The sequence below is a fragment of the Suricata suricatta genome, chromosome 1, assembly GCF_006229205.1.
Source record: "Suricata suricatta isolate VVHF042 chromosome 1, meerkat_22Aug2017_6uvM2_HiC, whole genome shotgun sequence".
NCBI lineage: Eukaryota > Metazoa > Chordata > Mammalia > Carnivora > Herpestidae > Suricata > Suricata suricatta.
The window spans coordinates 32,004,405-32,026,497 of NC_043700.1; the positions used below are offsets into that span (position 1 = coordinate 32,004,405).

Genomic DNA, 22,093 nt, shown 5'->3' on the forward strand with positions numbered 1-22,093 from the left:
TGAAGTGGTATCTCAGTGTGGTTTTGATTTGTGTTTCCCTGATGATGAGTGATGTTGAGCATCATTTTATGTGTCTGTAAGCCATCTGGATGTCCTCTTTGGAGAAGTGTCTGTTCATGTCTTCTGCCCATTTCTTCACTGGATTATTCATTTTTCAGGTATGGAGTTTAGCAAGTTCCTTGTAGATTTTGGATACTAGCCCATTATCTGATATGCCATTTGCCACTATCTTTTCCCATTCTGTTGGTTGCCTATTAGTTTTTTTGATTGTTTCCTTTGCACCAATAGTTCATTTTTGTTCTTGATTCCCTTGCCTTTGGGGACGTGTCCAGGAGGAAATTGCTGTGATTGAGGTCAAGGAAGCTACTTCCTGCTTTCTCCTCTAGGGTTTTTATGGTTTCCTGTCTCACATTCAGGTCCTTTATCCATTTTGAGTTTATTTTTGTGAATGGTGTAAGAAAATGTTCTAATTTCATTCTTCTACATGTTGTACAGAGGTCTTTAAAAGGAGTAGAAGCTTCCAGCCAGAAGCAAGAAGGAGGTTATAGTCAGAAAGAGTGCGAGATAGAAGACTCTTCTATAGGACTGTTTTGTCAGTGACTGCGATTGTACTGCCATGTGGAGCCAGGAATTACAGAGGAGAAGTGAGACCTAAGGTAACCCTCACCAGGGCAAGCTCAGCTTATCTCTGTAAAAGGCAATAAACAGACTCCTCATACTGACCCAAGAAGGAAATAAGAAAATTTATCTCTGCTTAGGGATGTTGGTGTGAAAAATGCCTATCATGAGGAATTGAAGCCCCAACCTCACATTATATGTAAATGTAGTATCCCAATTTATATGCTGTGTGGCAAGAATTTAAAACTGAGAAAGTAATGAGAAAATGAATCTGATTCCAGACAAGCAACATTCTTGAGATAACTGGTAGAAAGAAATGAATAATGCTTTGCAGGAAAGAATTTTAAAGCTCCATCAGTGTTGGTGGGGAAGTGGGGGAGGTGGTCATGAATTTAAAACTTTCTAAAAACTGACAGTATGGCCACAATAAAAAAATTAGAAATGAAATGAGAAATTACATAATAAGTCAGAGTCAGCAGACAAATCAAACAAGAGGGTTAACATGACCCCAGACTTTGGATATTAGAGCAATCTGAAAAAGACCATACATTTAAAATGATGAAAAATGTTAAAAACATAATTATAAATCATAATGAAAGAAAAGGATACTGTGAAAAAATGTGCAGGCAGAGTTGAAGAAGAATCAGAACTTCTAGAAATGTTGATTACATTAAAATTCAATATGTGACTTAAGCAATGTTACATACAGTTAAATCAAATAATTTGAATAAAATGTAAATTAAAGAGATAAAGAAATGGAAAATATGAAAGAGAAGTTAGGGAACATGGAGGAGAGAATTAAAAAGTCTAATATATAAACAACTCAATTTCCAGACAGATAATGGGGAAGATATAAGAAGTTCAGTGAGTCCTGAGCAAGAAAATTAAAATGATCCTACATATAGACATAGCCATACTTAAACAGAAAAGCAAATTCCCTATAAAGGGAATACCCTGAGAAATTGAGGGAAAAAATGGTTATGGACCAATAACATCAAAATGCTGAAAAAAAAAAACCAAAAAGTGAATTTATGACCCTATACATCTATGTGGAAATAGATAAAAATTCAAAATTCATGAGGTAATTGCTCAATTTAGCAAATTAAACAAATAATACTAAACTAATAAAAATCTAAAGAGATTTCAAATCATCTTTGGCACTTCCCAGGGTACTTGTCCGGAACAGGAAACTAGAATACCAGTTCACAGTCTGCTTTACTCAATAGCTAATTTCATTAAAATTTTTTTAAATGTTTAATTATTTTTGAGAGACAGAGTGACTGAGACAGAATGCAAGCAGGGGAGGGGCAGCGAAAGAGGGAGACACAAAATCAGAAGCAGCTGACAGCTCAGAGCCTGATGTGGGGCTCGAACCTACGAATCGCGAGATCATGACCTGAGGTGAAGTCGGATGCTCAACCAACTGAGCCACTCAGGCGCCCCAATAGCTAATTTATTTTGAGAAATAGCAAAAATGCCCTCTATCAAGTGGACTATTGCCTTAGCCTTAAAGAAACACTGGAGCAACATTTGGACAGAATTGAAGAGTAGAACAATTAGGTTTAAGAGGAAGACACTGGAGGAGAATATGCAATGATCTCTTTAAGATTTGCTCTTCAAAATGTGGTCCCCAAACCGGCAATATCTACATTACCTGAAAGTAGGCTCCATCCCAGACCTCCTGGATCAGAACCTGCCTTTTAACAAAATCCATAAGTGAGCCATACATTAAAGTATGGATTAATATGTATGTATATATATCTATAATATATATTACATATCCACACATACACATACATGCATATATAAATACACGCATAGATTACATATATTTTATATGTATACCTAATAATAGTATATCTAATATATATTAAATATCCTCATGTTCATATACATGCATACGTATGTGTACATATATAACTATACCCACATACACAGTGGCTTCTGAAAAATAAAAAGATTGGAGATTTGGTTTTAGTGAAAGCTGCCTCCTTCAACATTTAGCTCTTTGGCATATTAACTTCTGTTGAAGACTCATAGTACATTCAAAACACCTACAGTTAACTATAAAATCCTCAAGCTGAGTACCTTCAAACTGTAAAGGAGTTAATGGAGGTGGAGTTCAGAGAAGTTGGTGTGTAGTTTCCTGGAGGGACAGTAGCCTACAGCTCAAAGCCATGAGTTGTTTCTTGCGGGCCAAGAGACAAAAGAGCCCAGCCTCGGTAAGCAATCCTCAGTTTCTCCATTGGCATGCTTAGGCAGACCGGGAAAGTGAGGAGGAGGGGGGACAGTGGGAAGAAGGAGGCTGCCAGGGATGGGAGGGAGAGGGAGAAAAGGCCCCTAACGCTAATTAGGTTTGAAAGAATACAGGATGAGTCTAAGCCACTGCGTGCTGAGAAGAAAGCTACCTGAGCAGCTGATGCTAAATTCAGACTAAACTAACTGCAAGTCCCCTGGGGACGTCACAAGGTAAACCTGATCGTCTCTGTCATTTACAATCATTATCAGGCAGGCTGCTTCCGTAATTTTACTGGGGAGCCAATTAACAGATCCCTGAAGCTAGGGGGAAGTGTCCCAGCCCTCCTCTTGTTTTTGAAAAGGAAAAAAGCAGCTTTTGTGAGGCTGTCTTCTGACTTTTTCTTGCAAAGGCAGGAGAGAGGGTAATTTCAGACCAAGCGGTGACTCCTCAGGTCAGGTGAATGGTTGAAGTCAGCCTTTTCTCTGCCTTAATTTACTCTTTTCTCTAGCAACCTAAATCAGCCTCCAGATAGCCCGGCAAGCCTTGTTTCTTTCTTTTCTGAGATATGGAAATGCTGACCATCTTTCACTCTTTCTTGCCTTCCAGAAAATATGTTAGCAGCACTTCATCTTGCAGGAAAGCAGGGAAAGGCTGCCTAATGGTACTGAGAAGAAGGTAGTGAAGAAAGGCCACTCTTATCTTAAATTTATTATTCAACCCCATTTTTCCCATGATACACCCTTTCTCTTGCCCTCCTGTCAGACAGTCTGTTTTAACTAGCTGTCTCCATTCACTACTTTATCTCCACATCTCTGATTCCCTACTTAAGCCACCCCAACCTGGCTGTCATCTCCATTATTCTACGAAAAATACTCTTTCAAAATCACTAATTATACTTAAGTCACTCGATATAGTAAAAATTAGAACAGCAAATTAATCACACCTCTCCCTCCATCCTGAAACACGGCCTTCCCTCAGCTTCCATGATAGAACAATCTTCTAATTTTCCTTTTGCTTTTTTGAATATGCATTCCCACGGTATCTTCAGCTTGCCTTTTATACAACGCAAGTAGGTATTAGCGTTACTCGAAGCTTGATTACGGGCCTCCTTTTTCTACTCTCGGGGATCACTGAGTAATCCAGGTAATTAAAGAAAACTGGAGAGCATATACCCGAAATTAAAAAGAATAGGAGCTGCTTACCTCTGGCTATTATGTCCATGCAAGAATGTGGGCCCAGTTTTTCTAGATTTTTTTCAGAGAAATTGAGAATTCTGATTTTCATACCAAAATATTATGCTTTTTATTTTTATAGTTATGATAAAGTAGCTGTAGCAGACCAAGCCTCACTCCAAGGAAAACACTTAAAACTAGATAAAAAATGTTTTGAAATTACCTGTGTGAAGTAATCCTGAAGCAACACAGTCATTAGGAACTTGAAAGACTAAGATCCCAGAGAAAAGAACATTGAGGTGAGCTCACCATTCTCTGCTGTTTCTCCCTAGAAAGTGGCACCAAGCAGGAGGTCAAGTTGAATTTTAAGACTAAACCGTCTGATAGGGCTGCGAGGAAGAAAAATGGAGTTGAGGGTTATCAAGGCTGCCAGAAATGAGGGATTTGGGTTTGGAAGAAAAGAGAGAACTCTGAGCATGACTTTCTGTGCTTCTCTTTTCCTTGAGGATTTTATTCCTAATATTTCCAACATAAGAGGCTGAGAAGCTGGGAGGAAAGGACCAGCTAAGAATCTACAACACTGGAGCAGAGCATTGGCCAGGCTCAAAGTGCTGGTGAGGGGAAAATTGGCATTCAAGGCCTTATAAGGGGATGGGCCCAGAAAAACAACCTTTGCTTTTAGTTGACATTCTCAAAAGGTCCTACTTTAGGATTACTTCAAACTAGAAATAGAATAGTCCTCATAAAGCTTGAAATCAGCTTCAGTGCCTCTCCTTCCCTGACTGCATCAAAATGATCAATCCCTGCTGTACCTACCTGGAAGCAAAAAGTAAATAAACCCTCTCTGCTGGAAGTTAGCATTATTCAGAGTGTCTACACAGTATCCAGCACTCTATAAAAATGATTGGAGTCAGTCTTATCTCTGCCTTAATTTATGCTTTTTCCTAGCAACCTAAATTAGCCTCCAGATAGGCCCCCAAGCCTTGCTTCCTTTAGTTGCTGACATGTGGCAACATTGATAGTCTCTTTTATTCCTTTTATGCCTTCAAGAAATAAACAATAATCTAAATTATTACTGTGAATGACAACACAGAGAACCAAATGACCAAAAACCAAAAGAAAAGAAATAGGTAATGGAGACAACCTACAGATGATTGAGATAGAATACAGAAGACATACTTTAAAGTAACTGTGATTAACATGTCCAAGAAATTTGGGTGACATGTGTCCAGTGGGGTTCAAGAAAATGTGTGACACTTCTTCCTCACTGGTGGCAGTGAGGATGGGTAACTCTAGTGTGACAGGTACAGGGATTTCACCTTGTTTTTAGCCACTAAGCAAACAGATCCGGAAGCCATTGCAGCAGTCCAAAGGGATGCTGGGATACTTCAGTGCCCACAACCAGTTGGACAAAGTGGAACACTGTAGCAGAAAAAGGCCCAGAAAAAGGGCTCCACAGAGGCCAGATGGAAGGACACTATCCATTTGAGCTTGTATGGGGTGTTGAATGGGCCTGAGCCAGCTCCACAAAGCATGGAACGATGTCAGAGACATCCAGAATCCCTTTGCCAATGTCAGCAAAGACTGGAGATAGAACCCCAGTGCCACTCAAGGACATGAAGTATGTGTAGTGTGGCCTAGCTGGCTCACTGCAGCTTCAGAGACCCTCAAGAACATCTCAGGCCCCCAGATTGTGAGGGAGACCCAGGACCTCATTGAACAAGGGGCTCTCCTGCAGGCCTGCCAGAGCTGATGGACCTGGAGTGCTCACTCTCAAGAAGGGTTGACATTTGGGGTGCCTGCATGACTCAGTTGGTTAAACATCTGACTTTGGCTCAGATCATGATCTCATGGTCCATAAGTCTGAGCCCTACATCAGGCTCTGTGCTAATAGTTCAGAGCCTGGAGCCTGCTTTGGATTCTGTGTCCCCCTCTCTCTCTGTTCTCCCCCACTTTGGCTCTGTCTCTCTGTCTCTCAAAAATAAACATTAAAAAAAATTTTTTTAAAGAAGGGTTGACATTCAAGCAGCCCCACATGGACAGTGGGAACATATACAACATGACCCTCATCCATGGCTACTTTGAGAGCACAGAGGTACTCTCAGATGAACTGGTCAGCAGGCGATCTCCCTTGACCCCACTTGCTGGTCTCAGTTGTCAGGATTATCAAAAAGAAAAATTGACCAATGTGTATCTGACCAAAAAAAGCAAACTAGCTTTGTATCTCCCCAGAGGACCAAGAATCACAAGGAGAAACATATGCCAGTTTGGACAGAAACTTGACTGCCAGAATTGAAGACACACAGGCAGACCCCAGGGAGTCCAAAAAGACCTGGTCCATCTGCCATCTGGAAATCATAAGGAAGTATGTCCTGGATGACCCATTATTGCCACAAACCTAGTGGTTGAGTGCTTCCCTCCCCAATATGAGATTCTCAGAAACCATCTGAACATTTCCCACCAAGCCCTGAGCACATGGATGCAGGAGGTTGAGTCAGAAGACAGACCGAGAAGCAAATGAGATCAAGATCCTGTTGACATGGGTCTCAAATACCGACACAAGCACAGAGATGATGCGGAGCTGGCCCAAAAGTGGATGTCAAGGCCCCGGAACCTTAGCTTTTTCCAGACGTGGTCTCTGAGCTGCTCCACAGATACATGCCAACTCTCACTTCAGACCTTATTACCTGGCTGTAGAAAGCACTAGAAACAAACAAGAAAGACTGGGTAAAAGAGGCTGAGCCTGAAGCGGACCAAATTGGGGACCACCAGCTAACATTCCCTTCCAGATGATTGAACAAATTCTTGAAGTTGGGCTCAGGTAAGTCCAGACCTGAAAACAAAAGTTTGTGACACAAACTAGTCTGTGTCTTTAGCAAATGAATTCTTTGTTAAGTAAATCCAAAGATGAAGTTCGGTTGTCTAAGGAAGAATGGCTGAGAAGTCAGCAGTGCCCACACTATGTTCAGTTTATGATGATCACGGACAGCTGTCAGACTTTAAAGAATTTATGGTTACTTAAAAATGAAGTATTTTGGGGCACCTGGGTGGGTCATTTGGTTAAGCAGCCAATTTCAGCTCAAGTCATGATCTTATAGTTCCTGGGTTCAAGCCCTGCATTGGGCTCTGTGCTGACCACTCAGAGCCTGAAACCTGCTTTGGATTCTGTATCTTCCACTCTGTTTGCCTCTCCCGCACTCCTGCTCTGTTTCTATCTCTCTAACTTCAATAAAAAATTTTTTATAAAGGAAGTATTTCAAAAAATGAAGTGCAAGAGGGCAGATCTCTGAGCCGACCAAACATGAGTAGGATTCAGACACCACAGCAAAGGAGGGCTGTAGGAGTTCTTTTTAGATTTGGAGCAACATCTCAGTGAGCTGATGACATAGAAGTGGTTGTTAGACTCAAACACTATAAATTTATCTATCTCACTGTGGAAGAATATTTCAATGATTTTGCCAAAATTTAAAAGCCATATAAAAAGAGGAGGATGACAAGCAGAATCCCTGCAGGCCATCGTGTCAAAACGCATCTCATTCTGGAGCACCAGGGAACTGAGAGAGTGGTCAGGGAGGATGGTCAGCTCCATGTCCTGTTTGGGAAATTGGCTTCTGGATTTGGTGAAGATACAGATGGGTATGGTAGGGCACTAGGCACTGCAGAGGTTCTTAGCTCATTGACCCTTCTCTGCTTTATCTGGATGTCTCGATTCTGGTTAGCAACACCTAGACTTCAGAGACGACCAGGTCAGCATGCTGCTGGCAGAGTGAGGGGACACTGGCCTGGCCGGACATGAAGCAGATCATCTCAAGACTCTGGAACAGGGTCCCCTGCAGGAGAATCCAAACCACATCCCCCTTCAAGGAAATCACAGTTGCTAGTAGAACATGGCAAAGCTTTTCAAGTTACCTGTTGGTTTTTAGCATTGTGTACATTATTTGCACTCATTATCCTCACCCTCACAGATATATTAAAGCAAAAGTGACTCTCAAGGAGTCACATTAGATATTTCAATTCCTCATGCCTGTCTCATGTAAGCATGTTTGCGAGGTGCCCAGGGACATGGTTTCTTAAAGAACAAGTACTCTGTTGGCTTTAATTCTTCAAGCTTTCTCGTGTTTGTTGTAAATGCCTTTACAAGGCAGGATTCTGATGTAAAATGCCTCGTGGTTGATTGTTTATCACAATGGTAAAAACATATGCAGAGGGGGGAAGAGGCCCTGTCTACATTCACCTCTTGGTCTTCATTCATGTTTTCATGTAAGACTTCTAAAACTCTGCTGCTTAATAAAAGAGTCTGAAGTCCTTCAGAGAAATGAAAAAGAAAAGTAAAAGAAAAATAAGGTGACAAGATGTAGAAAGTTACCAGAAAATGATGATCCATCCAGAACTATTTAAGAAGTATACTAAGTAAAATTATATGTCAAAGATGGGTTTAACAGCTCTTTGGGTAGAGAAGAAGGTGAAACTAGTGGCCTGGAAGATCAGTTAGTAGAGAGTTCGGATGTACTGATGAAATTGGCTACACAGTCCCCATTGGGTTAGTGGGAATATAGTAGGCATCACCTCCACCTTTTCTTCCAGTCTTATTGTGACATTAGTTTCTACAGTTCATTAAAGGATAAGGTATTATTCTTAATTTACTATCTTTGTATGGAGGTGAATTTCCAGAGGTTTCCACTTAGTACTTTCTACCTTAATGGCACTCACCTCAATGGATCTAGAGTTACAATGTATGAATCTTGCTGATTCTCAACTATCTCTATTCCAACCATGTATAAGGGAACTGTGGGGAGAGAAAAGCACAGGTTGAATCAAGGTACTAACTAGGCCTATTGAGAGTTGGGCTCAGACTAAGAATCCATTACCTGATCATAGTAAACCTCCACTATGGACCACAATGGCATTTTTGGTAGACGTGAGCATTTCCTTTTTCCCGGTGTTCAGTCACCCTAGTAAATGGCTTGTTCATCTCCAGAACGAAAGTTTGACTACAAAAAAAATAGTGAAGTAAGTTCCTATATAAATGGATAAATTTAGAGATTTTTAGAATAACTTTTTTCCAGCTTTATTGAGATAAATTTTATATATAAAATTGTATGTGTTTAAAGAATGTGTGTGTATATATATATACATGTATTGCAACATAATTACTATAATAAGGTTAGTTAACCCATCCATCACCTCACATAGTTGCCTTCTTTTTTGTGTGTGTAAGAGAACATTTAAGACCTATTCTCTCATACTCTCTCAGCAACTTTCACATGTACAAAACAGTATTGTTAACTATAGTCACCATGCTGTAAATTAGATCCCTAGAACTTACTTGTTCTGGAAATTTGTACCTTTTGACCACAATCACCCCTTTCCCCCCATCCCACAGCCCCTGGAAACCACCAGTTTACTCCTTGTTTTTATGAGTTTGTTTTTGTTTTTAGTTTCTGCATAATAGTGAGATTATACAGTGTTTCTCTTTGTCCAACTTATTTCACTTAACATAATGCCCTCAATTGTCATATATGTTGTTACAAATGGCAGGATTTCCTTCTTTTTTATAACCAAATAAGATTCCATTGTATGCATCTACCACATTTTACTTACCCACTCATCTGGTGATGGGCATTTAGGTTGTTTCCATGTCTTGACTCTCATAAATAATGCTGCAACACATATGGGGCAGTGCAAATATCTCTCCACTAATCACTAATCACTAATCAGATAGTGATTTCATTTCCTTTGGACATATACTCATTATTGGGATTGCTGAATCATATGGGATTCTCTTTTTAAAGAATTTATCTATTTTTGGGAACCTCCGTACTGTTTTCCAATTTACATCCTTTTATGATTCCATACAAATGCTAGGATTGTTTGTTCTACTTCTGTGAAAAATGCCATTGGAATTCTGATAGGGATTGTATTGAACCTTTAGATGGCATGGAGATTTTAACAATATTAATTATTTCTATTCATGAATATGGAATATATTTTCATTTATTCCTATCTTCTGCAATTCCTTTCATCAATGTCTTATAGTTTTTAGTCCACTTTTTGACTTTTGATGCTATTATAAGTGGGATGGTTTTCTTCATTTCTCTATCAGATATTAAATTGTTGGTGTATAGAAATGCAGCTGATTTTTCCCATTTTGACTTTATAACATGCAATTTTACTGAATCTATTAGCTCTAATAGTTTTTTAGTAGAGTCTTTAGGGATTTCTATGTATCAGGTCCTGTTGTCTATCTACAGAGACAGTTATACTTCTTTTTTTTCCCCCTCTGGATGCCTTTTATTTCCTTGGTTTCCCCATTTTATAGAGCTGGGACTTCCAGTGCTTCGTTGAATAGGAGTGGTGAGAGTAGGCACCCCTGTCTTACTCCTGATCTGAAGAAAAGATTTCAACCTTTCACATCGTTTTGTAGCCTTCAGCCTACGGATCTTTCATCTCTTAGGTTAGACTTATCCCAGAGTATTTTATTGTTTTTGATGCTATCATAAATTATTTGTCTGTTTTCTTAACTTCCTATTCTGACTGTTCAGTGTTAGTATATAGAAATGCAACTGACTTTCACGTGTTGATTTTGTATCCCACAACTTTACTGATTTATTATTAGTTCCAACAGGTTTTTCTACATGTAAGATCATTTCATCTGCAAACAAAGATAACTTTATTTCTAATTTGGATGTCTTTTCTTTCTTTCACCTGTCTAATTGTTTTGGCTAGCTCTTCCAGTACGCTGTTGAATAGAAATGGTGGGAGTGGGGATCTGTGCCTTTTCCTGAGCTTAGAGGAAAACCTTTCCATTTTTCACCATTTGAGTGTGATGTGTGCTGGGGGCCTTTCATATAAAGCTTTCATTACAGTGAGGTAATTTTCTTCTATTCCTCTTTTGTTTTGACAGTTTTTATCATGAAAGGATGTTAAATTTTGTCAAATGCTTTTTCTGCATCTATTGAAATGATCATGTGGCTTTAATCTTTTATTCTGTTAGTTTGCTATATCACATTAATTGATTTGTGTATTCTAAACCATCCTTGCATTCCAAGATAAATCCACTTAGTCATGGTGTATGATGTTTTTCATATACTGCTGAGTTTGGTTTGCTAGTATTTTGTTGAGGATTTTTGCATCCACGTTCATCAGAGGTATTGGTCTAAAGTTTTCTTGCAGTGTCTGTTAAGTCTGCCTTTGGTATCAAAGTAGTACTGGCCCCAGAAACCAAGTTTGGAAGTGTTCTGTCCTCTTCAGTTCTTTGGCAGAGATTTAGAAGGACTGGCACTAATTCTGTGTTTTTTCTTTCTTTTGCCTTTTGTTTGTTTTGTTGTTATTGTTTTGGAGTTGTTTTTTGGTTTTGTTTTGTTTCTGTCATTTCAGTTCTTGGGGTTTTCTGGGCCAGTGGGGTTTTTTTTGTTTGTTTGTTTTGTTTTTTCATTGTTGCTGGAATTTATCAGTGAAGCCATCTGGCCCTGAACTGTTCTTTGCTGGGATCTTTTTGATTACTAATTCAGTCTCCCCACCAGTTTTAGGTCTGTTCAGATTTTCTACTTCTTTGACTCAGTCTTACTAAGTTGTATGTTTCTAGGAATTTAACTATTTTATCTCAGTTATCTGTACCACATCATCTTGCATTTCAAAATGTTCTTCCATAATAATTTTTTTTGTTTTATATGTATATCTTAAGAAATTCTTTTAGCAAGTGTATGGTGATAAGGTCTCACAATTTTTATGTCTCTGTAAATATCTATGTCTCATCTTCATTATGGAAAAAATTTTCTTAGGTATAAAATTCTTTGTTGAAAGTTATTTTCTTTAAATACTTTGAGGTTATTATTCCATTGTCTTCTGACTTACATTGATGTTTTTAAGGAGTGTGATGTAATTCTGTAGATCTTACCCCTCTTTTCTGTAGATCTTACCCCTCTTTTCTGTTACTACCTACCTACTACCTATCTACTTTTGGCACTCTAATTGGGTGCACTTAGATATGACTTCTACATATTATAATGTGTCTCTCATTTTTATCATTCTGTGTTGTATCCTGAGTAGTTCTTTGACTGTGTTTTTCACTTTACTAATTGTCTTTTCAGCTATTAATAATTTCCACCTAATTCTTCTACAGAGATTTTGAGAAATCCAGCTATTAATGTTTAATTTCTAAACATTCCATGTGTATTCTTTTTCAATTCTGTGTATTTGATTTTGATAATGTCCTTTTTAATGTGCATATTTGTGGTTGTGTCATTTAATTTTTGGTTAGCATTTTATACATATAATACCTGACAGTTCAATATTTTAGTCCTTAGAAATATAATAGTTATTTTTTGTCTCTGCTGTTTTTCATCATTACCTGAATTCTCTTGTCTTGCTGATATTTCACCCAGGCTTATTATTGATCTTAGTATGTGGAATCATTTGGATCTAATTGTGAAACTTTCTTCGAGAAAGGATTTGCTTCTATGTTGCCAGTATTTAGAGGGCCCACTGACTGGATTCACTTCAGTCCTACCAACCCCTCTTCTCTCCCAACACACACACACACCACAGTTGACGCATAATTCCAAGCTCAGCTTTCTACCTCCTGACAGTAACTTTATAGTAGTCATCTGTTTAGGTCAGTTACATCCCTGCAGGATGCCCAGCATTCGGGCTCAATGACTGGCTGCATTACTGAATGTCACATATAGATTTTTGTTTGTATGTTTGTTTCTCTTTTTTAAGATGTGGTCTGTGGAGAGTTCCACTACCTCTTATGCAGCCACCAATGCCTCAAAGCACATTTCCTATGCAAAGTGTATTTGTTTTTGCAGTGAAAGGGCCCTTCAAGAACACCTATCAACTCTAAAGACAGAAGCAAATGTTCTAGTTTATTTTGACTAGAAAGCACATGGGTTGTTTTCATGAGTAACTCTGATAAGCTCTGGCCCAAAGCAGTGCTGTGTAGGAGCCAGGTGAAAGTATGACACAGGGATGGTGTAGGTGGGGTCCAATGAATTCAGTTATCCTTGAATTTCAAATTATCTGGCATCATGAGGAGTGACAGTTTGAGAGACTAGGAAAGGAAAAACACTCTTGGCATCTACATGGACATTCTTATAGAAGGTTTTGTAGCACAGATAGTGGCTAAGTGACTTCACAAATCAGATTCAATGCTGACTGGGTAAAGGGACCACATACGGCTTACACCATCAAACTGTTTATTTGCATCTATAGCTGTGTGTGTGTGTGTGTGTGTGTGTATACATACACATTATTTTGAATTTTTGCGCTCCTGGCTTCTTGGCCTTGAAGTAAGTTTTACTTCAATTGTAAAGCTAGAAAACACATGCCCAATAAGCCCTCAAATTTCCTGAAGGGACTGGAGGCTTGACCTAGGGCAGAAGAAGAAATTCTGATTCTTAGCAGGGCCTCCATAGTTAGAGATTTGATTTAAAAGTCTCCACTGAGGGACATTCAGAAAGTAACATACACTGAAACAGACTTGTCTACAAAATTATCAATACTTAGTTAACTGCTACCAGGATTTGAAATCATGGATCTGGGCAGTAATGCTATCTAAAACATGTAGATTACAAACACCAAAAATCATATTGGATATTGTCTAAATAGAGGAAGCAGGGCCCTTGATCACTGACATTGTCAATGGTTACATCCTTATTATATTTTGAATAGGTCTAGAAGGCTGGATCACTTGGTATGGTGGAAGGGGAATGGGGTTACTTAAGGTAATGCCTGTTTACCAACCACCATGGAAGTATTGTACCAAACAGTATTGCCAGACAAGTATGTACTAGCCACATATCAGCTCTGGTTCTAAGAAATCTAAGGTACTTGCCATTCATGTAGAACAAAACTTTCCAGTCTGTTAAAGGCTAGAACAGTTCTTTTCTTCCTTTCTTTCTTTCTTTCTTTCTTTCTTTCTTTCTTTCTTTCTTTCTTTCTTTCTTTCTTTCTTTCTTTCTTTCTTTCTTTCTTTTTTGAGAGGCTTTTCTAGAAGTCTCTATTACTTTCCAGATGACACATGGGGTATTTATTTGATCATGTGGCTGAGACTTTTTTTAAAGTCCTCATAATTTTTTCAATCAAAGTTATTGTTAGCTGCATGACCTATTTCCTTACTCCCAGTTCTTTTTTCAACTCATTCCAGTTTGTCTTCCTACTAGATAACACCCTAGAAACAATTCTTGTCAAGGTCACAAGTGACCCACATGTTATTCCTGTCCTCATTTCATAAGCTCTCTCAGCAGCATTCTACGCAGATTATCATTTTCTTCTGAAAACCCACTCTTCACTTTTATGACCCCTCATTCTCTGGGCTTTCTGCCTTTTCCACTCTCTACAGGCGTACTGAATAGATCCTGTTATCTACTCCTTACGTAAAATGGTTCCAGAACTCAGAGCTGAGCTGCTTCATCTTCCCAATGTTTATTACCTTCCTTAGTGACCTCATTCAAGTCTCTAATTTTAAATCTTCTATATGATGATCACTTTAAAATGTGTATCTTCAGCCCTTATGTACGCCCTGAGTCCCATGTGTCTATTAACTTCAACACCAGGATGTCTGATAGTATGTGAACTTTAACATGGCCAAAAGAAAACTACTGATTCTACCATTCCCTTGGCCCCAGTCCTTTCTTCCTCTATGAAACTGCATCTCAGTTCACTCCACCCACATGTACCCAGTTGCTCAGGCCAAACAAGGAAGGCCCTATCCTCTCCTTTCCTCCAACCCTTATCCACTCCATCAGCAAGTTCTGTCACTTCTGCATCTAAAACATCTTGGTTTCATCTATTCATTGCCCCTCTGTTCCCACCACCTAGGTCATCACAATATTTCCTAGCCTCCTAAGAGATCCTATTTTAGGTAAATTTGCTTCAAGTGAGACCTTTTTACAAGACTCACTGTCCCATTCACTGCTGTATTTTCAACACTTGGATTAGTGCTTCATACACATTAGGTGCTGAATGATTATTAGATGGAGAAATTAATAAGAAACATGAGATTTCATACCAAAGGAATAACTTTTCCTTGCTTTAAAAAAATCTCACTTCATTCACAAATAAATTTATAATTTGTTGTATCCTGAAGTTTGATACCACTAAAGACATGAGCAAAAGCAGTTTAGGAGAATGGAAGCTCATTGTTTTGTTGCCGCCAAAGACGTTCTGTGTCTGGGCATCTGCACACACAGCTTCTAACCTGAGGTGCAGAGGAAGTCGTCCTAACTCGCTGCATGGAGGTCATACCCCAAGAAGTCTGGAAAAAATTATTCTTTTAAAAGTGTTCTTTAGGGGGCGCCTAGGTGGCTCAGTCAGTTAAGCATCCAACTTCATCTCAGGTCGTGATCTCATGGCTCATGAATTCAAGCCCAGCATCAGGCTCTGTGCTGACAGATTGGAGCCTGGAGCCTGCTTCAGATTCTGTGCCTCCTGCTCTCTCTGCCCCTATCCCACTCACTCTCTGAGTCTGTCTGTCTCACAAATAAATAAACATATAAATAAATAAATAATTTTCTTTAGAAAGGGGGTCCTTTTGGCATCCATGTAGATTATTAAAAGCTCTGCAGTTAAGAGAGGCTACCACTTTCTGAAGTTACTCTAGTATTTCTTAGATGCCCTTCTCACCGCAACCTCATCTCTTCTTGCCTTTTAATAACCCGCCCAACCAAAGGACCTAATAAACCCTCATTAGGCAAACATTGTCTTCCTACTGGGGTGAAAGAAAGACTGAGCACCAGTAGTGCATAAAATGCAGGATGAAGAAACCAATCTGGTTTTAAAGGTAGAGAGGCCAGGCCCCAGGTCTGGCTCTGCTGATACGTCTGGCGTGAATTTGGAGAAGTGGCTTAACTTCTCTGAACATTTTTTGACCCAAGAGAGATTGCTAATAATGACTCCCTAACAAGGTGTTTGTGAGGTAGAGGCATATTCTCTCTGGGATGGTATCCATAGGTAATGTGCAGACCCCATGCCTGGAGCTCATTTGGTTTTGGAGGCTGCTTTGTTCGAGATCTTCTCTCCAAGGGCTCTATTTTGCTATCAGTCAACTGTTACTAATGCCCAGTGGCAGAACATGCCCCCTCCCAGGATTCAGACAATTTGAGGACAGTAAGAAATGGAAGAATCCTGAGAAAGTTGTAAAAAGGCTCACTCCTTAAAGTAAATGTAGCTGAGCTGACTGCAGTCGCACCGGAGATAATTAACGTTTCAGGATGAATTAATAGATGGTGATGGATGGCTCTTCTTCATCGTTTACCTACTAGATAAATCTGGTCACATTTTTCGGTAGTTTGCTGTACTTTGCCAGAGAGGCACTCTTGGATTTGCAGGAGAGTGCACAGACATGTGCTGCAATGCCAAAGGAGTAGGAAGCAAGCAGGGATGGGTGTCAAGGGGAGGAGTCCTGAGTTTAGGGGAAGCAGAGATTTGATTCCGAAGAGCAAATCCTTACTGGGTCAAGGCGGCTTTTGCATAATTCCATTATCACCAAGAAGAGGAGAAATAATCATGTTAGGTGTGTGTGATACTGTTCGACGTGGCTTGCCCTACCTTACTTTTGAAGTCAGACAGGTTTAAACACTTTGTGTGAGTGACTTGTTCAGAAAGCCCCCAATCTAAAAGACAGGTGCTGCCAGAGCAGAGCAGGGAAGTTTTTGATGTTGACAATGACATATATTCTTGCGCAGAAAGGAGTAATCCATTCGGTCACAGTTACAAAAAAGTTCAGTGTGTGCTGCTTTGGGGAACAGAGGCAGTGCCATCTGGGAGGGTGGCTTTCAGGCAGGCCAGCTGCAGGGCATCAGCATGGTGGTGAGCCTATCCATGAGCAAGAGCATCCCTTTATTAAGTCCCCCTGTCATCCATGTCAGGAAGTGGGCATTCCCATGAGCAGCTGCATAGCATTGCTGTGGGCATCAGCTCCACCTCACCTTCTGTTTATGAGGTCTGGGCATCTTGTCAGTTTGCATTTGGTTTCTGCATGCCATTGCTCCTCTCTGAGGTCTAGCACAGTCTGTAGCAAGGCCCTGTCCGTCTGGGCCTCAGCTGATTCCAGGCAAGGCTTCTCAGAGGCCTCCCCCACAATGGGCCAGACATGAGCAGGGAAACATTTTAACTTGTCCCCCATCATAGAAATACCAGTATGAGGACAGAAACAAGAGCTGTGGTCTTGTGAAAGTTAGTGGTGAACATTTCTTCCCAGGTCCAGTGATGTTTGTAGCTTGAAATCAGCCATAGTGGGAGTATTTGCACCATGGAAATCTTCAAACTCTGCAAAGAGGGTTTTTTTTTTTTTTTTTTTTTTTTTACTGTTTGACAGCTGGTTGTTAAACACTCACCAGCACAATGCTGGATGAGGTACAGGGAGCAGAAAGTGGAAGCCTGGAATTCAAAGTCCTTAATTACCCTCTCCATCCCCTTGCATAGAGGCTGCTCAAATGTCTCAGCTGCACCTCTCCTGTATACTTTGACAACTGCTGTAGGCAGTGGCCAGCCACAGAAAGTTTTGTGTATGCCTTTATTATCAATCAGATTTGTATCTTAGAAGGGTAGCCCAGGTCACAATGTGTTGGGTAGACTGAAAGGGTATAAAATCAGAGATAATATCAGAGCCAAAAGAATCCGATGGTAATCTAATTGCCTTTGTCCATATAAAAGATGATGAAGCCTGAACTAAGGGAAGAGCAGTACATAGGAGAAGCGAAGACATATAAAATAAATCGCAGAGAAATGGAGTTGGCAGACTTACCCATCGATTGGGTGTCGAGGTGAAAAGAAGAAGAGTAGATGACAACATCCAAGTTGCAAATGATCTCACCATTCACTAAGCCCGATTTTGGTGGAAAACTGATGACTTATGTTTAGAACCAGCAGGAATGCCTGCAAGGCAGGTAGAGGGGGCCAAAGCTCCAAGAAGCAGAGTTGACCAGAATGCATTTTGACAGTCAGCAGATGGTAGCAAGTGACAGGTGGTGATCAGGGGTCATTCAGGGACAGTATGAAGTGAGAAGAGATCCAAGGAAGAAACATACATGGAAAATACATTTAATGTACACACAGCAAACTAAGAGTCAACAGAGGACAGAAGAACGATTGGCCAGTGGAGTAGTGGAGAACTGAGACAGAAGCAAAGAAGGAAAAGAGAGAACCGGATGGTCATTCATGTAAAATTTTGGGCCAAGATAAAGAAATAGGACATCAAATGAAGAATGCATAGGTTTCGCTGGGGAAGATTGTTAGGGCCTTTTGCCACAGCAGTGTCTGGGACATAGGAAGCCAGACAGCACGTGTTTGAAGAACAAGTGAGCAGAAGGTGGAAATAACAGCAAACAAGTGAAGGAGCAAGTATTATGCGCTTGAGAGGTAAGAAAAGGCAAGGAGAGGCAGGATCAAGGGAGGACTTAATTTTTACGATTGACAACAGACTTGATCATAATTTTACACTATGCTGAAGGGAACAGTTGAGAAGAAGTTGCCAATTTAGTAAGAAGGAAGGGAGTCCCAGATGTAGGAAGGTCCTAGCTGAGACAGGAGGGTCGCTCAAGAGCACAGGTAAAGGGAATGACCTTAATGAGAGAAACAGCATCTCTTCCCACAAGACCAGAAGGATGGGTTTGAGAATAAATGCAAACATGGCTTTTTGATTGCTGGAAATTGAGGGGCTTGCACCTAATATTCTGTTTTCTTGAAATTCTAAAGACTTTAAGGATAGTGGTAGAAGTTTGAAATAAGCACTGTGGGGAATGGGGAATTTTAAGCATACATTACCCTTTAATGCTTTAATACAAAAGTATAATTATATTACAGAGATGTTGTTTTTTATAGGGGGTACAGTTTTTGCCCCCCCAGTGTATCTGTACTATGGCAGACATAATAGCATGTCTCATACCACATTACTATTGTTTATTTGATTACCTGCCTTTCCATGTTGCAATAAACCTAGACAGAGGAGGAGCAGTACTTCTAGCCTAGCAGACTTCTAGAAGTATAATGGGTAATTAACAAATATTTGTTCAATGGATGAATGAGTAAATGCGTACTTATCGGCATTAGTCCAATTTTCCCAAGTAAACTGTAAACTCCATTGTGTCATAAATTTGGTTGGGCCTCAGCATTTTCATTATACATGAGCTGCACAATCAGGATGAATTAAAATGCACTGGGCTGCTTCAAGACCAAAGTGTCAATATGAAGAAGGTTTTTCCAAGGGAGAATCTCACAAGGATATGATGGGAGAGGAATAGAATTCAAAGCTAGCTAAACCTATAGAAGAAAGTATCACTTCCTCCTCCTAACAGCTTCCAGTGATTAATTTTTTTTCAGTTCTAGGGGAAGTATCCTTTGAGTATCCCAGTGCATAACGTCTTCCATTTCTTAATGGAATCAGTAGGTCATGCAAGATTACCATTATCTCTCACCCATCCTATTCTCTGCCTACTTGGACCTAAATCCCCATAGTCTAGAGACTGAGGCCCAGACAAGGTAACCAATTAGTGTCAGATATGTCTCTGAGTTGTGGTTTTTCTAGTTCTAAAGCTATGCTCCCTGCACTGATAGAGAGAAATCCTTCAGGCAGGCAGCAAGAGGCAACTCCTCTCTGCTCTGCTCTGAGGTGTCCCATAGCAAATGATAGTGGCAGCAAAATGTCTTAATATAGCATGGTGTTTAGCATAATTGATGTTCAGATGCAGTGTTGGTAGAAACAAGCCCAGTTAATTGGTCTCTCAACCTACATTAGCTCTTGCATTGCAACCAATTAGGCAGGGGCCAGAGGGCCCTTAGCTTGGCCATTAGAGTTCTCCATGCCAAGGCCAGGAAGGTGCCGGCAGTTCGGCGGCAGAGACGGTATAAATGACTGTGATAAGCTGTGTGTACATCTGCACACAGCCGGAGCCATCTGTCCGTTTAGGAATGCAATATCTTAACAACCAGTCCTAAAGGCGAAAAAAAAAAAAAAAAAAGGTAACATTCAGGAGAGGGACCTGGGCTTTCCCAAGGAGTGGGGTGCTGGAAGACTCTTTGAAGATTATAGCCTTGAAGGGTATCAACCTAATAGTATTCCTACAGCAATATTCCTAATGAACTAAATGCCCATCTTCATTCTCTGAGCCTCAGTGTTATTGGAAATAGCCTGGATATATTTCAAGGAGACACTGGAGGGTCTGCTGCTCAAAGTGAGGTCCGCGGACCAGCAGCGTCATCACTATTTGGTCGGGTGTTAGGGATGCAGATCACAGGCCTGCTCCTGACCGGCTGAACTGAAATCTGCACTGTAACAAGATGCCCAGGTGTTCTATATGCCCATTAAAGCCTGAGAAGCTGTAAGCCAAGGGTCAGCCAACACGTTTTATTAGAACACAGGGTGTCCATTCATTTGCCTCTTGATTATTCTGCTTTCACCCGACAACAGGGTTGAGTGGTTGCAACAGAGGCCTTATGTCCCAGGAGCCTAAAGCATTTACTGTCTGGCTCTTTATGGAAAGAGCCGGCAGACCCCTGCTCTAGGAAGAAATCTCTGTAACCAGCCCATGAGACTGACATGTCTGTCAGTCCTTGGAGGGCAAGTTAGTACCAGACATTTAATTTGCTGTTTAAATAATGTTGTGGACATGATGGGCAGATCGAGGGATATATGTTAGATGACAGTGATCTCAATTCTGGGAGCTTAGGAGTTTCTAAGTTTACACAAACACTTCAGAAAAGTTGGCAAAAACTTTGAACTTTCTGCTACCTTGATGGAATCAGATGGCTTGAAGGATTCTTTCACTCCCTCATTCACACAGAGAATAAAGGAAAAAATGATAATCTGGTACTTGTAATAAAACAGTCACCAAATTTCTCTGTTGCATCCTTGATAGCATATTCACTGTGACTGAAAGTATTAACTTTTTTCCAAATACACCAAGATGTCGCTTTGACTGGATGCCAGTGTTTGGGGATAATTTTATACCCAACAAATTACCCAAAGAGACGGCATTCTCCCCGTCTTGATTTTCACCAGGGCGAAATGTTAAAACAGGTGTGACTGCGCTGCTTTATATATAGCAAAAGGATTGTTGAAAATGTGCATTCCTTATTGCATGCCATAAAGAGCTTATGCAAAGACCCACAGAGGACTTCAGTGACTAATGGGGAGGAAGAGGCCTGTTAAGCCAACATTACTGGAATTGCCGAAGTATTTTGATCGGAGAGCCTGGCCAGGAGCTCCTAGACTTGCACTTGCAAGAATATTAAAGAAGCACCTCATTGTGTGTTTTAAAACCTTGGAGTTTTTCCAAGTCTGTGCTTTCCAAGTCTGTCCCTGTCTCTGTCCCTATCTGTCTCTCTCTGACACACACACACACACACACACACACACATGCACATGCACGCACACACGCGAGCACACACACACCGCGATAAATGCTAGGCTGCAGCGCCAGACTCCAGACGCGTGCATCCATCATAATTGCAGTACTGCCAGCAGTCATGTAACTGCTTAAAGACCTCAACAGCCTTCTGGCACTTAAAGGGGAAAAAAAACCCATCTAATTAATCACAGGTGAAACAGCTTGGACTGTCTCCAAAAGCCCCAGAATTTACTGCCAAGCTTTGATGCTAATTTTCTTTCTAAGTAACCCCCTAAAGAAATTTACGATTAGGTAATTAAAGTAATGAATAAAGAGATACTTAGGTGGAGAGAAAGGAGGAGAGGGAAAAGTCTATTATTTCCATCCTGCAATAAACGCATCTGGGCATGCGTCATTTTTGAGCCCCAGCGTAAAGGTCCCCGGGTGGCTCTTTCCTGAAGAATATTTTGAAAATCAATATTTGAAAGACCAAAATGAGGCATATAAATGACGTTGGGATCAGGTCACTCTGCTAGGGCCTATAAGCCAGGGAAGGGAAATCTGCCTTCTGCCAGATACTCTTGACGATTTTTAATGCCACAGCTTATACCCTGTGGGGAGGTTGGTGATGCTTTCCCCCTGTGAGCCAACTGGCTAACATCACTGGGTTGGATTTAGGGATCTCACTGTCCTCGTACCCTCCTTGCCTCCACTGGGATAGATCCTGGATTTCTGGC

At 40.4% G+C, this 22,093-nt stretch overlaps 1 pseudogene; it reads left to right on the forward strand.

The window, feature by feature from the left end:
- The first annotated feature begins 4,821 nt into the window (after nt 1–4,821).
- On the forward strand, nt 4,822–7,799 carry LOC115300708 (annotated as a pseudogene).
- Nucleotides 7,800–22,093: the final 14,294 nt, after the last annotated feature.